General features: G+C 39.4%; 1 protein-coding gene across 4 annotated transcripts in view; it reads left to right on the plus strand.

Moving 5' to 3' along the window:
• The window catches only part of BCAR3 (BCAR3 adaptor protein, NSP family member), an 81,724-nt gene that overhangs the window by 38,848 nt on the left and 26,937 nt on the right, over positions 1-15,939 (plus strand). The window lies entirely within an intron of this gene.

Here is a 15,939-nt window from a genome sequence, read left to right on the forward strand (position 1 = left end):
TAATTCACACAGAAACTCTGTTCTAATTCACTCAGAAATCTGAGCATATTGGGCAGTAGTTCTAGGTGTTCTTCAAAAGACTTGCTCTGTTCTTTTAAATGCTCTTTAGAGAACATGTAACGTAACTGGAATCCTGGCAAAATTGTATATTCATTTGTTTTCATTTTGCACAAGATGAGAGTTCTGGAAAAAAAATCTTCTTAGAGTAAATCAGAAATACTCTGGAGCATTCATAAATTTTATTTAAAAATCAATCGTGCATTGGCAATATAGAAACTTCAGAAGAAACCTTAGGGACATGTTTCTGTCCTGAGAGTCTCTTGCACTGCGGTGTGTCTGTGATTTGCGCTGAATTAGTACTGTTCATCATGGTTAAGTTAAGTGAATATTATTTCTGAGATCCTTTGAAAGAATCTGGCTTATAAATCATGTCTCTCTACAACGGGGTTCTTTAGTTGTTGGGCTTTTTTCCTGCCTTCTGGGAGATTTTTTAGTCTTATGAAAAGTACCTGATAAACACATGCTATATTACTGTCTTTTACTGGAGGATATTGCTATAACTATTCATGTGGACAGTCTAAATTTTTGCTTTAGGTTAGAGTTCAGGTGAGGAAGAGACTGAGGAGAGACAGTAGCAGAAAGTTGAAGAGGAAATGCCAAAGTCAACAGGGAACTGCTGCTAGAATTTCCTTTGTGGGTGTACAGAGTCCAGGCAAGCGGAGAGGTTAGGGCTCAAGGTTCACACAAGGAGTAAACTAGGAGGGAGAGTAATGCAGTGTTGAGAGGGAACTGCCAAAGGGAAATGACAAGCATTAATTTGCCTGGAAGTTTGGAGGGGTCCTCTGTTGGACTGTCAGCCTGGGGCTAGGGCAGAGGTTAAAATTAGGATTTGGAAGAAGAGAAGGGGGAGAGCAGATCTGGGAGGTGCGTGGAAAAGGGGCTGCCGAAGGACTCTGCCGACTGCTGCTGGAATGCTGCTCCGAATGTTGGCCGGCTCAGTGCTGCGAGGGCCCTGGCCTCGGTCCCAGCCAAGCGTTGGCATATGGCACGGTAACCTTCTGAGCCAGAGAAAGCTCAGTGGCTCCGGAAGAGCGCTGTAGAAGAGGGGATGCCAAAGGCAAAAAAGCGATGGATGTGTTAATTGCTAAATTTAAATTACCGTGTGTCTTGCACTGTTCTGTACAGAGTACGTTGTTACATTTTTAATAATACGGCCAAGTAGAAGGCAGAGCTTTCATTTGCCAATTCATCAATATGTATGTCTTGTCTTGTTGCAGCAAGTTTTCTGTTATAAATGTAGTTTCTGATCTTTTCAGCTTTCTAGCAGAAGCATGTCTTGGACGCTTGTCAATAGTTGTGGTGCTAAGCTTACTTATTAAAACTTTGATGTTAGGGAGGAAAGGCTGGGGAAAAGAGGGTTATGAGTGAAAAGGCAAGGGATGCCCTCACCTTCTTTTCTCCTTCCTCTTTCAAAGTTTTTTCCATCTACATCCCTAGCTTTAGTGAGCTGTGAGTTAGTTTGATCCACAGTGTAATGGCCTGAAAATAGGAATTCTGGAGAGGAAATGCTGGGTTCCTAAATCACACCTTCAAAAAATATGCAGAAATTGCTTTCTAAATATACCCCCCAAACATCTTTTGGCTGTGATATTTATGGTTACTAACAAAACTGGTTCCAGAAGTGCATTATTAATCAAAATTATCAGCAATGCCAAATAAAGGAGGACTCCTATCAATGATTTATCAGTTTGCTTTGACTGTAAAGCATATACTTCAGTTCATAACAAAGGGATCTTGGAACCTTTAACTTGATCCTAAAGTTTCATCAAGTATGTGCTCGTTATCTTCTATAACTTATGTTATGATATCTATCATGTTCATGTTTGTAAAATTTCCAGCTCCTTGAATAAATGATGCTGGCAGTGTGAAGTCAGGGGTAAACTACTAAGCAGTAAGCTACTCAAGTTGCACAGTCTAAAGGATAGATTTCTGTAGCATCTCACTAAGTTTTTACCAACATTGACCTTTGCACAAGTCTGAAAAGAAACATAAAGTGTGCGTATTTAGTCTGAACAAGTGGCTTTGGTGCCTGTTGGATAGGCTTTGATAGGTGTCTGTCAAGTGGTAATAAAAAAGAAATGCCTTTAAATGGAGAAGAGATGGTAAGAGAAGAGGGAGAAAGCAACAACAGCACTTTCGGTTATCCCATCTTGCTGATTCAGTATACCAAAATTTTGAGAGCCAGATTCATGTGTCCGATGCGCAGGAAAATATAGGTGTGTTGTCTCTAGGCAGAGAATTTTTGAGTGACTGACTGAAAAACTTGAATATTAATGAATATAAACTGGAATATTAAGCATCTACGATGTATCAATTATACATCAAAGGAAACGCTAGAACAAGCTAATTGCACACAAAGTCTTGATATTGATTCTTGTTTGTCTCATCTTGTTATTCTTCTAAGAGAAGAGAGACTTGGGCTTAATTTAGCTTGCATAAACTGCATTATCTTGAAAGTAGCACATGATACAAATTTAAGTTGTATTGGGACGGTCAGCATGCTGGTAATTCTACCCAAGAGTTGCAGTCCCAAGTGAAGTGTACTAATAGTACCTGGCTTTTTCGAAAGATGCACAGTTAGAAGCAATCAAATAGGTGCTGTCCTCGTAGCTGATCCACGTTACCAGGCTGGACAGGCATGCTTAGTCTCCTTCAGTTTCAACACAGGCAGCTGGTTTTAAAAGGTAGTTTTAAACAAGGAGCTGGTCACAGAGTTGATCTTACAAGTACCCAGATGCAAATGAGCACTTCTTCTGCAGTGATGCAGACATGCTACATGAGTTTGTTGTGGGCCTCATAAGAAAGAAGTTGAATGTTTGTTCAGAATGTGCTCCTGCTGGGAAGGGAGCCCTGGCTCTTCAAAACGGGATTCTACTGCAAACAGGATGGGGAGAAGTCAGTTAGGCATGAGGAAAAACAACATGGTTGTTTCTTGATTTATTGTGCTGTGTTTCGCAGCGAAAGGAATATCATGGTGATTATCATGGCAGCAGCAACTGCAAGCAGGCATCGTCATAGAGGGCAGAGAGACTGATGGTAAACTTAAAGACTGTCTGTATCCATTTTATTTTCATACAAACCTTTCTTTGCGAGAATCTGCTGATTAGAAGCGAAATAAATAATTCCTTGTGTTTCGAAATACTCTGGCCAGAGCAAAGGCAAAATAAATCAATTTTCCTTCTGTTTTATTCTATTCAAGATACAAGACAGCACTGATTATGGAATTAATCCTCTGAAGACATTCTTTTAGAGAATGCTCTCTATAGATGTACTATAGCTTCTGATACATGAATCTAAATTAAAGCTCACAAATGGCAGTTTCGTGCATCTTGAATATTGATGTATTAGATCATTCAGCACATAAAGAGAACTAATTATGCAAAGCAAGTTCTAAGGGAAAAAATGTACTGATTTGCTGGAGTCTGAGTACTGAAGTGTCCGTATGACTTCAACCCTTCCTTTGTCTTCACAGCGCTGCTGAAACCATGGTCACAGTTAAATGGCTCTTTCAAGAAACCCTTTTATGGTAGGAGTGAAAACAGGCCAGACTGCTTTGAGTCAGGCTGCTAAGTCGTGAAAGAGATTTACAGACACAATAGCACGTTGTACATTCTGTGAGATTTTTACAAGTTTTATGAGCCAAATAATAGATCCATTGGTAGTCTCAGCAGGTTCCTCCTGTGCCCCAAGTCTGCAATCCAGAGAACAAACTCGGCAGGGGAGAAAGGAGCAAATGCTGACAACTTTGAGTGTGTCAGAGAACTTTAGTGAGTTGTTTTGATCATATTCATGTGAACTAAATACAGCTTTCCGTCCCATTCCTACCCACGTTAATACTTTAGGAATAATAGAGGTATGTACTGTAATCATTAAGGCTATACCAGGGTGGAAGGAAAGAAAAATGCATTTCTCTCTTCCTTTCATGGAAACCTTGCAAAGTATTTCCTGTGAAAGTGTGCTAATAGCTACAGAGATACTCATCAGCTCACTGCTGGTGAGTAGTACTATGTCCTGAGATTTTGGAGATGCGTTTTAATCCGTTAGTGGAAGAATTGCAAAATTTATGACTGTTTGTCTGCTGAGCATGGTCATGAGGGAAATTTATATTTAGATTTGGATTTGAAAAAGCTGTCACTGGTGTGAGGAAGTTACAGCTGCCGAAAAAAAGGTTATTCCTTTGTGAAGGAGTACCCCCTTCTACTGAAGGGTATTTGTTTGTCTCAGCCCAGTACTGTTCATCTTACCCTGGTTTTATTCCTTCCCAGTGTTGTTAGAAAGCAAACATCCATGTTATTGTCATTTATGAGGGCTTTTGTGATTGCCACTGAAAATAAAATTTTGATGACATTCTGATGAGTTGGTCTTATCAGTAGCTTTGCAAGGTAGTACAGTATTTGTGGATTTAACTCAGCTTCAGGAAACTTTAATCATGTGATGAAGCTTATTGCTGCACAGTTGGTGTAGTTAATTGCATAAATTCATCATATTACAGATGGCAGAATTTTACATTCCTTTTTCACAGATTAGCAAGATCTCAGTTTTTCATTTTTCTTGCACAGGTTCTGGCAGGAATTGTGATTCTTTGCTAACAGTGGGCTGCTTGGGTTATACGTGTGGGTAGCTGACCATCGTCGTTCTGAGGGGTGTGCCAAGAGCGGGGCTTGGGAAGAGTCCTATCAGATGGGAAGTGTCTGCGTATGGATGTTTGGGGAAGTTTGGAAAAAATCTTAGTGTGACAAGTAGCCACAGTTTGGGAAAGAATATTGAAAGACATTGAAATTTCATTGAAAGGACCCTTTTTAGACAGGGAAGTATATTAGATAAATCCCCACTCCATTGGAAAACTTGCCGAGTTTGATGTATGCCTATATATGAGCTGCTCCGTATCACTCTCCTGTGGAGACTTGCCTGCTGAGATGCGAGTTACAACTTGTGAGCAGAAAGTTTGTCAGGGTTTTGCCTTGTTTGACCGTGTTATACATTAAGTATCTGAGCTTGGAGGAAGGCCTCACAGACCAAAGCATCAAATGATCCGGAGATTCCTTTCTTTTTGGTTTGTTTTTTTTCTTTTTGCAGCTGCAACAGAGGCAACAGCATCATGAAACGAGGAAGCATTAGTTAGCTGGAAAGTATTTTGATAAGGAGAGAAGGAGTATGCTTGTAGAGCTGACTTTCATTTTATGTTTCTTTTTTTTCATTGTGCAATTGGCATCCAACTAGAAGATGCTTACTCGTACCAATGATGTTTCATTAAGAGATATTGAGATATTTACATTTTTCCATGTTTACTTAGTAGGAATTTCGGTTTCACAAGCATCACTCAACAGCAGTCACCTCTTGTATATATAACAGTATAATTCACAAGGAAATATCCTGTTAATTATAATCTAATTTAAAGTTAAATACATTGATTTATCTGTCCTCACAATGAAAAAATCTTTAGTTTTGAGGCTTGAAGGGTAGCTGATGGTCACACGCTGCCCTCTGCTGTGTATCTGGAGAAGGACACTATAACTGTATTTTTTTTAATAGTCATGGCTGTTAAAAAATACATTTTTCATAATAATTTCATCATTGAAGCTGGTTGTTGGAAGTTGGTTGTTTTTTCCCTGGACGCATGTAGAAGTAGGTCCTGGGGGAAACTTGAGAAATTCTTTGTTGGGATGTCACTGAGGCTGTTAGAATAGATGCTTTTCTGATTTGTTCAAAACCTCCAGTAGAAGAGATTCTGTAGCCTCTCAAGATAAACTCTTGTACTTCTCATGCTTCTTAACAGTCTTTCACTGTTACTGGTGGGAAAGGTTTTCCTAATATGTAATGGCATCTTTGTTGCAAGTTCAGGTGATTTGGTTTTTGGCCATCTGTCTTCTCTTTGTTTCCTTGATGGAATTTGCTAATGGGATAAGTCTTGACTGTTGCAATAAACTGGACAAATTGTCTGTTCTGTAGTTTTAATCCTGTTCTAGTAGTATTAAAGTTTGGAGTAGTATTCAATTCTTTTCCTGAGCCTCACACCAGTCTTGGTTCTTACAACATGTGCCCTTCTTCTATTCAGAAGTGGCAACTATTTCTTTAAGTATGTATGATAGTCTATTGCTACTCCTAAAAGCTTTCAGCAGACCTGGAGACTTTCAAAGATGACTTAAGAAGTTGCATATCTAATTGAATTCAGCAACTCTTAAGTCGTTAATTCCCCTAAACTCATTTTGTGAATCTTGCCCCATCTACTCAGAGTTAATGAAAACTTGTTTTATTTGATGGCTTACAGTTATCCATAATTACTGGTAGAATTTTACACACGAGTTTCAAGTACATCTTTCCCATGTTTAGTTATGTTTGGCCAACAGGCTAGTCTCTGAAAAGGTGGCAGAGTCGGCAGTTCTGTAATCTTTCAGGTGCAGAATGAGCAAAATCTGAGCTGGTGTTTCCAGTAAATACGCAGGCAGCATGATTCTGCAGCTGTGCAAGACCATGTACTTTCAGTCTGCTGTCCTAATTCATGTTTTCCTAGCAGAGAGATTCCCAAGTTAGCCTGTTCCTGTTTGGGGATTTTTTGTTCTTTCCCAGCCCCCAATTTCTGAATGACCTGACTAGCCGTAAGATCTGTTTGGGTGTTGTTGTTGTTGTTGCTTTTGTTTTAATACTGAGAATAATTCTGAACAAAATAAATTTGTGCCTTTTTATGTTTTTCTTTGAGAATGATAATCCTCATATGAATTCAGTCAAGTGAATAGTGGCTTTCTAATTATTCTGGCTTTTATTGTGAAGTGTGTTAGCAGTGGCTCTTGCATTTCCCAGATGCTGAAATAGGTTTAGGACATTTTGTGTATGGAGCATCTTTCATAATGCTTGGTATGTTTGGGGTAAATCTAAAATGATTCTTCTTTGAGCATATGTATTTATTCTATTTGTATGCTACAGATTAATCTTACGTCTATCCTCTTGTAATAAATTTGACCCTGTTAATGACTGTGTTTTAGTTCATATATATTTTTGCTCATTAACTCTTAAATTCTGTTTGATCTGTAATCATCAAAAGCTGCTACATTCACTGAGATTGCAGTGGCTGAATTTTGAGCTGAAATCTGTCTACAGAAATACATTGCTTTAATTTCCGTGGTACTAGTATTAATACTAGTGCCAATAATTACCTAGGTGATAATTTCAGTATCCTGGTGAGATTAGTAACTATTATCAACCCATATTCACAGATGGAGATACAGATAAACTGGAAAGGTCTGAATCATAAACACAGGCCAGAAGTTTTGAGGTACAAAGAAAAGTCCAGTTTTCATACTAAAAATATCACTTTTATTTTGTGTCCAGAGATCTTGTGAAACTTGGATTTAAATGAGATACACCTTTTTCTCCAAATATGAATGTCTCTGGATTTCAAATGCTGACAGTTATATGTGGCTATTGGTAATATCTTCAAGTCAAAATGGTGGTGTCAGTGAAAGAAGGCAGCAGTGGTAGATGATACGTATTTACTTTTCAAAGGAGGGGGGAGAAAGTGTGGACTTTGCTTATAAGATGTTGTCTGGTTCACCTTGATACATGATTCATTTTTCTTGCGTATAGTTACTATACACTTCTGTTAGATACTGTGATTGTTGAAGTGACTGATCATTTCTGGCAAAACATGCTTTCCCATATTGAATTGAAGCAAGATGTGATCCTGGACTTGATCCACTGCATTGCAGTAGGTACTGGATCACCTCTTGCCGAAAAAGAGCATGCCACTTCCCGCAAAAGCAGTACAGACAGGAAAGAAAAAAAGTGCTGAATTTTAATACTGCTATGCCTAGTTCCTCCCGCCTCATCTGCAGTGTACATGCTATCTCTTCTTGGTGAGAGCAAAACCATGAATGATGAAAAGGACTGAAGATTTTGGAGTGGAGAATAAGCAGTACAATGCAAAAAAAAAAATAATAATAATAAATAACCTGCTTGGAAAGAAAACTGTGCCTGCTTTACATTTTCAAATTCTGTATGAATACTAATGCAATTGACACAGGGAGCAAAAAAGCATCTTTCTGTCTGTCCGTCTGATGGCATCACCTGGAATTTTCATAGCTTATGATAGGCTGTTGTAGACATATAAGAACGTATATAAAAGATACAAGTTCCACGCAGAATTTTATTCCTTTCCATGCGAGATGATTGAACCATTAATGAGTGGGGACATGACTGCAGTCTACCATGTTTTGTGTTGATACTTTCTTAATTGTTGCTGAGCTGTGTCTGTTGTACAGAGCACCTCTTATTTTTTTCTTTTCATTTTAAGCTTTCAGACCTGTCTTGTTCCACAGCAGTCATGCTTTTAAGGTGACACTTGCTGATGTGTCTGGGTCCTTTCCATAATCTGGAAGATGGACTAAAAACAAAAGCTGACTAGGACGTGAAAATATTTATGCTTGACTCCTCCATAATGACACCTGACTGAAGTTGATTTTGTCATGTCTGTAAATACATTGTGAACCACAAGGAGGAGTGACGGTATAGCTTGTGGAAGGCAAATTACAGTAAGCATTTCAGACAGTGTAGCTAAGCTAGGCTTATGGAGGTAAAGCACCTAATCTCCCAGGGCTGTGCTTGTAGTTACTAGTCAGAATCAGACCTGGCACACTGTGTGTGTCTCTGCATCTTGCCTGTTTTGGGAGGCATGCTGTTTGGACGTGTGCTGGCCCACGGAGAGGGCAGCAGAGGGAGCCCCGTTAGAAATGCCGGTCTGTTGGGAAGCCATCTGCTCTGCACGCTGTCAAAGGAGCAGGATTTGCTGTCTGAGGATTTCGTATGTTGGATACTAACAGGCACTAGGCACCTGAGCAAACGAGGGAGTATAATGTTTGGGTGTTCTTATTCTGGCTCTCTAGTATACCCTGAGGTCCTTTGCCTCCTTTCCCTAAAATCTTTGTAGTAGTAAACCACTGAAAGAGCAGTATATGAGCTGAGATAAGCTTGCTGCTTTTAGTTCAGTTTCATCAAGTGTATTGTGCAAAAAGGTGGAAAAGAGACAGGCCTCTTCAAATTCATATGTGCTGGTAAAGACTTTGAAAAACTGAGCTCCTGCAGACCCTAAATGACTTGTGGGTTTTGTTTTCAAAAGTGTTACACATCCAACATCTCTCTCTCTATAACTGGGAGGTATTTGGGGGTATTCAGGAGTTGCTGATAAACAGCTGATTTTGGGGTGCCTCCACTTATCCTGGTGCAGTAACAAAAATTTTTCAACCTTGAATAACAGTTGGAATTGGAGTAATGTCAGACAAATAGAACACTTTACTTTGGCAGGGCTGGGGAGGCTTTCAAACACAGGAATCTGCAGTTAGCAATTTTCTTAATAGGTCCTTTTTATAGACAAGAGAACTCTGGTACAGAGTCCAGAAAGCTTGAGTTAGACTAATGACAGCTAAGTCAGGAGGAAAGAGAAGAAAATATGAGCCAGAAATCGTGAGCTGATTCTGAACAAAAGGACATCAGTGCCTTTTTACGTTTTTCTTTTTTTTCTCCAATCTAAGGAATAAATTGAAGTAAAGAAGGGGGAGGCATTATAAAGTTGCCTTATGTTTGTACACAGGTTGTCAGAGACAGTAGATGGAGCTCAAGAGTATGTAGACCAGTTTTTGGTAGGACCAATGAAACATGCTGGTAGTTTCTTAAGAGGAAGGTGGCTAGAAGGAAAACCAAACCAGAGTTCAAATGATGTCTATAAAGTTGGTATGTTTTAGTTACAAAAGATCAGATTTTTCAAATCTGGATCCAAATTTGGATATCTTAAAGTGCAAATGAGGACCTAGTGGGAAGCTTTTAAGCAGCTCTTGTAGATGCCAATCTGTGTTTTTAGATGAGTCAGATTTTCAAAGGGATTTGTTCAAACAGCATTGAAAATTAAATAGATGCAAGCTCTGTTTCCTTGCTATTCCTGTACTACAACTGTAGCATATTTCTGACTTTGCCTTGTGGACTGTGATAGAGGAGGAAGAAATTATGTTGACTTCTCCCATACCGCACCCCTGCAATGCAAACAAGTGTAATTACCAGCACAACTGCATCTATCGACTTGTGATCAGGAGCTGCACCGACAGCTGCCTGCAGGAAGTGAGGTTAGAGAGGAGAACAAGAAAGAGTCAGGTCACTGTGGTGGGACATTGTGCAGCTGTAGGTGGTAGAGTTAAGGAAGGATAAAAGTAAGCAGCAGTTTCTAGAATGCCCTTACTTACTTACATTGTGATCCTTCCCTTTCTTCCATCTACTTTATACTTAAACAACAAAAAAACCCAACAAAACTGTTCAGCTGTGGACAGTTGGGCAGTACCAGTATTTTGAGACATCCCCTGCAGAAGTTTGTCAGAGCTGATGGGCCAAGTCCTAAGGACCCAGAAGAAAGTGGGGCTTTGTGGAAATGCTGTTTGTGTAGACCAGCTGTTTATCAAATGTCCCCTGTTTCCTGACACTTTCTCACATGACAAAAACATAATTAGTTACAGAGAAAAGAATATTAAATCAAGAACGTTATAATCGTAAGGTTTAGATGCTTTGATTTGGGTTTTTTCTTTCAAATTTTATTCACATTGTATTTTCTTACAGCCTTACAGATGATGCCGTTTTATAGCTGTAGACACTCATAACCACAGTTAGATTGTGTATACATACTTTATAATCAGGTGGTGTCCGTACTCCATATGGTGTCATTAGTCCTGTGACAGTGAGCAGGCTGCTCTGCATGGGCTGCATGTCATATAAAATCATATTCAGGTTGTTGACCTCTGCACGGTGTGCCATGCCATCTCTTTTTTTTGGCTTTTTGCTTGGATTACCTATTTTGATTTATGGAGAGAAGTCTAAAGGGATATCACATATATTCCACTGAGTATTGTTAGGCTGATTAAATGCTCAGTTGGTTTGCTGATGTAGTTCCAGCTACAGGTGGCAAGCCACCAATTCCCTCATCTAGTTTAGTCTGAAATGGTTCTTCTGTAATATGTAATCAGACTTGCATAATTCTGTGCACAATATATAAGCACTTCTATGAACAAGAGCACTATGTGGTTCAAAATAGCTTTTTGCAGATTATTTTGATGACTTCAGACTGCTTGTGAGTTTTCAAGTGTTTGTATTTTTACAGAGTTTGGTTGCCTTACTTGAGCCATTTGCAACCTTGAAGTCAAGGAAATCTTTCTTTTTGTAGAACCTTGGATGCTGAAAGGAAGAGAAACCCCAAAACCCAGGAGAAAGGGTTTTATTCCTATGTTCTGTTTTGTTTGACCTGTAAGAATAAAGCAGCCTGAAAGGATTGCCGCGGAGCAGGTTCCTTATCCGGTGTGAGTGCCTGAGGCTCCTGCAGATGCGCTGTGCTGCCAGCGGAGCTGGAGACAGTTTAGGTGTGTCGGGAGCATAGTCTTGATACTCGGTGCTGAGTGAGTGTAAGTTAGGCTGGAGTATGAATCACCTCGAATGACTTCAGAGACATTGTAATAATACAGGTGGGGGTTGGCAGAGCACCTTAGCTGCTTTCCCTCATGGGCTATTAGAAGCTTAATGCAGAATGTTATCCAGTGGGTTTATGTGATCAAGTGTCCTTAAACTCTTGTGGCCTTAAATTCTGTGAAATTATGAAATTGTTTCTTAATAATATAGCTATCAAATGCAGTCTAGACAGCAATTCTTAGAAACAGATGAAGGCATTATCAGATACATTATGATTCTTGACAAGAATCTTTGAAAACAAAGAAATTAAGCTCTCTTAATAGTGGAGAGCATTAGAAATACATCAATAGATTGAATTGCCAGAAAGATTTCATTTGATGTTTCTAAGGTGCACGAAACATATGCTTTATTTCTCATGTGCAGAGCCAAAGAACCCAAGGAACCAGCAAAAAGTTGCAGAACAGGAGAGTGCAGATGTGGCTTAACCATCCTTTGTTCATTAGAGTCAATATTTACCAGCTATGTATGAAGTGTAAACTGGAGCAGCCTGAAGACTATTCTCAATCATGCTAGCTGAAAACAGCTCCATGATATCCAGCAGAACAGGAACTACCATGCTATCACCCAGAGCCTCTGGTGTGCCATTTGTGATTCCTTCCAGTAGTCTTAACTTTCATACTGCTGTATCACAGTGCCACCCAAAGGTTCTGGTTCTGACTCTGACTCTGAATAAAGTGTTATCTATTCATTGAACTATATGTTCAGAACTTATGTTAAGCTTTAAATAAATACAAATATCCCAATAGTTATGTTAAAAAAAATAGAATTATGAATGTTCCATTCATTATCTAAATAAAGCCTCTCTCCTGCTAGTTACAGTGCTGATAAAAACTGTCAGCATCTTCTGTATGAAATTGTACAGTATTACTTTTTAAGGGCAAGGTTCATTATTTCTGGCATTCTTACACCATACATAGTTTTTTTGATTCTCTTCTTAGTTTATTACAGGCAGGAAGTAATGAACTGGCAATTAGAATTTATAATTTATGCCATGCTGTTTATCTTGAGCTGTGGATAAAATACTTAAACATTTTTCTCTGCTGCTTAATACCAAGCCTTTCAAAAGAAAAAGTATACATGCCACACTGAATAGGTATTAGGCCAAATTCACCGTCCAGACTGAGCTGCGCTGTTGCCATTGAAGTGAACAGATTGTGCCTATGGTCAAGGGAATCTGTTGAATGAATATATCAATTAAATCCTTTTGCTCTCAGTAGGAAAAAATTGGAGGGGGAATCTAGGTGCTGTTGAAAAGGTTTGGGAAGACGATTCATAGCCAGAAACTTCATGCTTTACTTCCTCTATGTTTTTATTTGTTGGTTCTGGGGAAGAGACTATACTGGGAATTATATCATTAGACCTAGACCAATAGAACTATACCAGTAAGTATCCCTGGGTGAATGAGTCCTACAGGAAGTTGCAAAACTCGTAGGTCTTTCTGTAAGACATGAATGTACATGTAAAGTGTTTGAGGGCTGGGGAAGTATGTGTGCTTTAGCTAATGGACCATAATAACAGTTGGTTTGGTTTGCAGCCTAGAGCTTGATAAGGTAGAAACACACGAGTACCTAAAGGATACTGCATCCTCTCTGTTGTCATGAGCACCGTATCATGTGATTGTGGGGGTTTGGATGTTGGGTTTTGTTCCTTTTTTTTTCTTTTTAATTAAATGCTCCATATTGGACTCCATAAGAACTGCCAGTCCAGCCCTCAACTCTTTGGAAGGGTGTTCTGTTATGTCTGTGATGATTAAGAACTTTTGTCTAAATTCCGGTGTAGGTTTATGTAATGGTAGGTCATAATAACTCCTGTCCCCCACCCCCCCAGAAAAGAGCTCCTCTGCTTTCTGGAACTTATTTCTGATTCTTCTCAGAGTACTGTTTTCCCACAGCACCAAAAAACTCCAGACAAAAAAATCACAGTTCAAGTGTTTGGATTTGGAGTTTTCTGAGTACCTCTGACTTTCTCTTTGCTGACTACCTGCTGTGGATTTCCTCAAAGTGGAAAAGAATTAAAAGCTAATTAAACATGCTGCAGCGTAAAGTAGAGGGAAAAGGATGACACTTTCACGTTCTTAATATTTTATTTACTTGTTCATTGTTTGAGCCTGTCATAGACTACTTTGAGAGCTTTTTCTCCCCAGCTATACTAAAACTGCCTCTTCAAAGTTATTATTCTCAGCTGGGCCAGTTCTTTTCCTGGACCAATCTTTCATCCTTTCACATGTCAGGGTAATCACTTTTCAGTCCATTTAATACTCTGATCTCTGCAGAGCTTGCCCTTCCTCAAAAGGTTCACACCTTAACCTCAAAAGGTTAACGTCGCCTATACTTATCCAGGTAGTCTGACTAACCTTATGAACAATTCTGGTTTTATTGGTTAACTCAGCGCTAGGTATCTGCAAACTTTTGGTGGTCAAACAGGTAAGAAAACTTTCAGACATCAACTCTTTTTTCTTATTATCAGGGCTGGTATTCCGTTTTTTTGGATGGGCTCTTCACCCCATTTGCCTCGGAAAGAAGTACATGTTTTATGTCGTCTTGGTCAGTGCTGCTGCTTGATTTATGTGCCAAGTCCCGTTGCTCAATGCAGGTCTTGAGAACGTTTCGCACTGTTCAGTCAATGTGCGTAGGAGGTAGTCTATTATTAGGTGGGAAGTATTGCCTTGTAAGAAATATCTGAGGACATCCATAACCACTTAATACCTGTGCCTGCTAATTATAGAGTACATTTTCTGCTGAGGAAGAGACAAATAGCTCTTCCCTTCACCCACTCGGTGGGACTAACTCATTCCTAATCTGAGGTCTGAAATGTTCATGACTGACCTCTTCAAAGTTTTTCTTTCAAAAATACAGCCTTTCTTGAGCTCCCCAGACCAATGCATTTTGTTTCCTTTCACCAAGTCTATTAATGAGGCTGCTTGTGGAGGTACGGTCTTACTGTAATTAGCCAAGTTATTTGTGGTTTTGCCTTTTTTTCTGAGAGGGCATTGAGGTCTGTAGGAGAGACACTTTGCTGTTCACACATTTACTGTTCAATAAGCTTTCCACTTACCACATGACCTCTTTCCTGTCCCGTTGTCCTGGGGAGTTCGTGCTCTTGGAGCCTTTCGTAGCTGTCCTTCTCTGGGCTACCGGTAGAAGCCACTCTCCAAATCAAGAGAACTTTGCACATCTCATGGCAAAAGTTGCTTTTGGAATTAAAATGCAAGCTGCTCTGACTGCAGACATATCCAGACAGCCTTGGCCCTTTCCCAAGTGAAGTCACGTCAGGGTGAGCGTGCTCAATGCCATTATTAAAGCAGAAGGGGGAGGATGAGTGCAAAGTTGTGAAAATCAGTGCAACATTGATTTCACTTCATTTCTCTGTCAAGGGCAACAGAGATCTCTCTAGCTGGGTGGGGACTAAGTCACTGTGGTCTACGTGGTAATTCTCTGTGTTTCAAACCTGTGACTCTTGGAGTTTGTTCCTGACATATGAAGGTAAATACTAGTATCATACATCATTTTTCCAAAACAGGAGATTCTCTTTAGTGAGAATTTCTCAGCTTCTGAGTTTCTGTTTGCTGCTGCAAAGCCTATTTTTCCTCTCCTCCTCTTCCTCCTGAGAAGCACAAAAGAGCGGCCTGACTTTTTCATGTTTCACAGCAAAGCACAACTTGTTGAGATCTCAGGTGAGCAACTTACTGGAGGATAGGACTTTGTTAACATCTTCAGCAACTTGTAGGGTTTTCTGTTGTCTGTCAAAAAGTGTGGGATCAATCACCTCTAATGCTTCTGTGACTGATCTGCATGTGCACAAATACTTCAGCCTTTGTTTTGTTGTAGCTCTTTAAATCTAGCAAATGATGGTGAGTGCAAGATTTGATGTACTAACTCTCAGAGCAGAATCTGCAAGAGAAATGTTGTCAGACAACAGACTGAAATGTTTCCTCATTAATTTTAACTCATAAAAGAGAATTAAGAACCTCAAAGTGTATTTGATCTACATCTTGGTAACACACCTTTTAGAAGATTGCTTTGTAAATTTGAAAGTACCGACCAGTAACCTGTGCATATGTGGTCAAGCTATACAGAGAACTTTTATGGTCATGACTTCTTGTTCGTGGGCAATCATTAGATCTTATGGTTCTTTCTTTGTTTAATCTTATTTCATTTATAACTGAGCCTGGCTGACAAAATCAGCATGGAGGTCATGGTGCCTCCCTCTGCACTGTGCAGCTCTGAGACAAGTTGTAATGAATCACTAGTTAATTTTGACTGAAACTGGAAATAAAACTTTCTAAACTTAAATTACTAAAATTAAGCAATGCAGAGTGGTGTTCTTACAAATAAAGGATTTGTTTTTGGCTTGCTGAACTATTTTCTCTAATAATATCCTGTGTCAATG

Source organism: Dromaius novaehollandiae, chromosome 8 (genome assembly GCF_036370855.1).
Source record: "Dromaius novaehollandiae isolate bDroNov1 chromosome 8, bDroNov1.hap1, whole genome shotgun sequence".
In the NCBI taxonomy this organism is placed as follows: domain Eukaryota; kingdom Metazoa; phylum Chordata; class Aves; order Casuariiformes; family Dromaiidae; genus Dromaius; species Dromaius novaehollandiae.